This window comes from Pleurodeles waltl, chromosome 7 (genome assembly GCF_031143425.1).
Source record: "Pleurodeles waltl isolate 20211129_DDA chromosome 7, aPleWal1.hap1.20221129, whole genome shotgun sequence".
Classification (NCBI taxonomy): domain Eukaryota; kingdom Metazoa; phylum Chordata; class Amphibia; order Caudata; family Salamandridae; genus Pleurodeles; species Pleurodeles waltl.
In genome coordinates, this window is record NC_090446.1 from 1,121,413,617 (window position 1) to 1,121,418,619 (window position 5,003).

At 43.1% G+C, this 5,003-nt stretch overlaps 1 non-coding gene across 1 annotated transcript; it reads right to left on the minus strand.

Annotated features, from left to right (window-relative positions):
- Positions 1–3,888: 3,888 nt before the first annotated feature.
- TRNAR-CCU (transfer RNA arginine (anticodon CCU)) lies at positions 3,889–3,961 on the minus strand. The gene has a single exon. It is a non-coding gene; the product is annotated as a tRNA-Arg (tRNA).
- Positions 3,962–5,003: the final 1,042 nt, after the last annotated feature.

Here is a 5,003-nt window from a genome sequence, read left to right on the forward strand (position 1 = left end):
GGTTATTGGTAGGGCAGGTAGGTACCAACACCTAGCAACAAGCCACCAACCTCGACATAGGTACAGTTGGGTCTCAGTAAATTAATCCCAGCTCAACCCTTGGTAGCTTGGCATCGAGCGTCAAGGCTTAACTTAGGAGACAAAGTGTAAAGCATTCAAATATCACAAAACAGTAATTAAATAAAACACAGGAAACAGTTTAAAAATCCAAAACCAATTTATAAAAATAGTTTATATTTTTATCTTTAAAATGACACAAAAACGATTAAAATCGGTTCAGGGGAACCGGAGATTTGAATTTTTAAAGAATTATTACTTTTCTAGCGCTTAGAAACAAAAAGCGCCAATCGGGTCATCTGGTTGCACCTCGACCGGGGCAAAGTCAAACTTTCAGGCCGACCGCGATGGAGCCCTGCTCGGCTACAGGTCGCGGGAGGCCTCGGTTAAAAAGTTACCTTCTGACTTAGTCTTTATTTTGAAGTTTTTCTTCACCGGGACGAACCTGCCAGTTGAATCCGACCTCCTGGAGCCCTTGTCCGGATACGCGATGTGGGTTTCCTCGGTGGAGACTTTTACCTTCGGACTTAGTCGTTTTTTCGAGATGAAAATCCTTCGACCGGGGTAAACCTGGATCTTGATCCGACGTCCATGGAGCCCTTCTCGGATACGATGGCTGGGAGGTCCTGGTCAACTTTTTACGTTCGGACTTAGTCTCTTTTTTGGATGTTTTTCTTTACCGGGACGAACCACGAAGTCAGGCCGGGTCGCGGTTGAGGCAAGCCGGCTAGAATTTCCGCGGCGGGTCGGTCCCTCTCTGGAGCTTTTTTCCTAAAATTCTCAAATCTTTTCCAAACTTCTGGGGCTTCACCCAGATGTTCTTTTAAGGTTCTTTTGGGGTCCACAGCTCACCCCAAGGGTCCAGAAGTTCTGTGATGGTCCTTGGGGGTGCGGACTTCAACTCCCAGAATGCACCTGGCGCAAACTCCTTTTTGGCCACTGGGCAGTGGTCAGCTGGTCGCTTCTTTCAGGAGTTGGTGCAGGGGACTCTGGTTAGCAATTTTTCACCTGTAGCAAACAGGGAGTCCCTCCTTGAACCAGTTGAAGCCAGGCAAAGTCCTTCTTGTGGTGAAGCCCAAGTGTGCAGCTGGTGCAGTCCTTCTGAGTGCAGGGTCCAGGTGCAGGCCAGGGGTCCAGCAGGGCAGTCCTTCTTCTTCCTTAGTTCCTTTCTTGTTGAATTCTGGAGGGGATCTGAGGCGTGGGTGCAGGTCTGCCAGTTTTATCCTTGCTCCTGGGTGAAAAGCAGGGGGGCCCTGGTTCTCCAATCAGGGACAGGGTCGTCCCCCTGTGATGACCACTTCCTGGGAAGTGTGGCAAAAATCCATCCCAGAAGGCAACAGTCTCTAAAAATCCAACATGGATGAATCTGATTTTTGGAGGTTACATCTGGCTGAGCCCACCCACTGGTGTGGCTAAAAATCATAAACACACCCCTCTCCTGCCCTCTCCTAATCTAATCAAGGGGGCACCTAGCTGTCTGGGGTTGCAGGATGTGGGGGTGTTGCTGGGTGCTGCAAATGTCCTTCTCTGCCTTTGAAGACCAGTTTGGCAGCCCTCCCCCTTCCTGCCTCACCATCTGCTGAGGGGAGATTCTCTCCCCCAAGCACATTCCTTTGTGTGAAGTCAGGCCACTTCACACCTCATCAAGGTAGCCTGGCAGAAGCTGCTGCAGGCTGGCCAATCAGAGCACAGCAGCAAAAACAATGCAGAGCTGAAATTGGCAACTTTTTAGGTAAAGTCTAAACTTTTTACCTGAACTAGTTATATTAAATCCAACAACTGGAAGTTGTGGGATTTATTATAACAATCAATTTGATACCAAATTCTTGGTATGTAACATTTAAGGAGACTTTAAAATTTAAAATAAAGTCTGCCCATTCTAGCCTATGAAGGCTATTTACTTCAATGAGGGAAAAACTAATTTGGCTGTTTTTACCTCACCAGGGCTTATAAATCTATTTTTATAAAGTCCCTGCTTATAGTTACATGGCACCCAGCCCTAGGGGCACATAGGGCACACCTTAGGGGTGACTTATATGTAAAAATAAGGTAGTTTAAGACTTTGGAAGTACCTTTAATTCCAAAGTCGAATTTGCATATAACTTTAATTTAAAAGCAGCCAGCAAGGCAGGCTTGCTTTTAAAATGACACTGGGCACCTCAGCAATGCACCTAGGTGTGCACCACCTATGCTGTGGTCCCTAAACCTACATGCCCTACCATATACTAGGGACTTATAGGTAGGTTAACTTAGCCAATTATAATTAGCCTAATTTGCATATCCATTTTACACAGAGCACAGGCCCTGGGACTGGTTAGCAGTACCCAGGGCACCATCAGAGTCAGGAAAACACCAGCATAAAGTGGAAAATGGGGGCAAAAAGTTATGGGGCCTCTGCAATCAGCCCTAGTTTCTCACAATCGGTGCTTAGCAGAAAGGAGATACTTATGGCAAAAGGTTTACTTTTTGCACACTGTACATCATTACTGGAAAGATAGACTCTATCTGCATATTTACACATCATTTTTAATATGACTCAGAAATGTCATGCCTTTTTTTGAACAAATTATTACATGGTTTGTGAGAACGTCTAATACAGCGCTACAGCTTCTGCTTTCATTCTCCATGCCTGAAAACATAATCTTCCATATGAAACAACAAAAGACTAGGAATTTTTTGTTTTTTTTGAGTGATGGCATTGAAATGTGCAGTAAGAAATAAAGAACCTTTGTCATACATAAAAAGGATAACGCAAGTCACCTCCGAGTTCATTCACCCCACAGAGGAATTCAGTCTTCACCCACTTTCCTCTATGTGATCACTAAGCTACTCCACAACTTGCAATACCTTTACAACATACGACAGGGTGTGTTTTATCCCACACATCCATTCAAACATATATCTTTTCTGCTCAGACATAAAACAAGCACATTTCTCCATTCCTATCCTAGCAGTGGAGATAATGCTCTACTGTGGTACTTGACAGGTGGCGGAGTAAAGTTTGTTGGAATTGGTTATTTTATCAGCACGCTTCAGTGCTAATGTTGATAAGAAGGAAGACCCTTAGGAAACTAGATAAACATCTCCAAAATACATACTAAGTATTACAATCTGCGCCGAATGTATGCTCTAGGTTTGGAAAAATAGAGTTGGGCAAGGCTAAAACTAAATGTCTGCCTTGGCCCTTAGTTGGCATGGCAAATTTTCAAAATAGAGAGAGGACAAGCATCCCAGGCAGTGTCCCAATATCTCTCTTATGTCCTTGTTGAAACCAAAGGTTGTTAAACAGGACATACAATCTACATCAACTAAAAGCAGACAAGTAAAGCTGCCTTTCACAGGTGTCCCATCAACTTCTCAGTCTAACAACACCCCGGGTGTTTTGAAAAATCTTTTTAACTGCCATCATTGAAACACCACCCTGCCCTCCCTAAACTCAGTTTGGTTTCTAAGACTAGGGGCCCAGCGATAGTAGCATAAAATAGGGTGCACTGTCTTCCCATCTGCTGCACTTTTTTCGAGAAATACTTCTTTATCAACATAGCAGTTTCACATGGTATTTTTAATTATTCAACAGTTTATACATTCAAGTGGTGAAATAAGTACATGTTTTAATGCTAAATGGGAGACTGCCTGCGAGTGCTATCCAAAGGAGGACATAAAAAATGTCTAGCCAGAAAGGTGGGTTGAAATCCCATTCTCCAGACTGGGCCCAAGAGTAGGATATGTAGGCAAATGTTCCATAGCTGCAAAGTCTATGTAAAGCAAGGGATGAATTGTGTGGTTTGTGCTTTGAAAATGTAAAAGTCAAGAGCTGAATGTACAGAGTTTCACCCCAGATGAGACTTGAACCCACAATCCCTGGCTTAGGAGGCCAGTGCCTTATCCATTAGGCCACTGGGGCCACGTTGATAGTGCTCTCCCCTGTCCTCCAAATACAAGATCCACTCCCTATCATGTGGTCTCTACCGCAGTTTAAGTCTATGGAATCACTTATACAATACATTCACAACAAGCAATCCATGGATAACTCCCCTCTCTTTAAAGTCCTTACAACTATGCAAATATCTAATATACCCTCACCTGGAAGAACAACACAATGCGGACGCTAAACTCTCCTAACTTCACTTCACATGTCACAACAAAATGCCCACTGCTCGAGCCATCAGGAAACATCAAGGCAGCTCAAGGAATACAACTGCACTTGCAGTTCTAACAACATCAACCCGAACTAGCATTTCCTTCTTCTGATATACATATTTATAGAGAGATTTTTAATGATCGGTGCTTAGCAGAAAGGAGATACTTATGGCAAAAGGTTTACTTTTTGCACACTGTAGATCATTACTGGAAAGATAGACTCTATCTGCATATTTACACATCATTTTTAATATGACTCAGAAACGTCATGCCTTTTTTTGAACAAATTATTACATGGTTTGTGAGAACGTCTAATTCAGCACTACAGCTTCTGCTTTCATTCTCCATGCCTGAAAACATAATCTTCCATATGAAACAACAAAAGACTAGGAATTTTTTGTTTTTTTTGAGTGATGGCATTGAAATGTGCAGTAAGAAATAAAGTACCTTTGTCATTCATAAAAAGGATAACGCAAGTCACCTCCGAGTTCATTCACCCCACAGAGGAATTCTGTCTTCACCCACTTTCCTCTATGTGATCACTAAGCTACTCCACAACTTGCAATACCTTTACAACATACGACAGGGTGTGTTTTATCCCACACATCCATTCAAACATATATCTTTTCTGCTCAGACCTAAAACAAGCACATTTCTCCATTCCTATCCTAGCAGTGGAGAAAATGCTCTGCTGTGGTACTTGAACAGGTGGCGGAGTAAAGTTTGTTGGAATTGGTTATTTTATCAGCACGCTTCAGTGCTAATGTTGATAAGAAGTAAGACCCTTAGGAAACTAGATAAACATC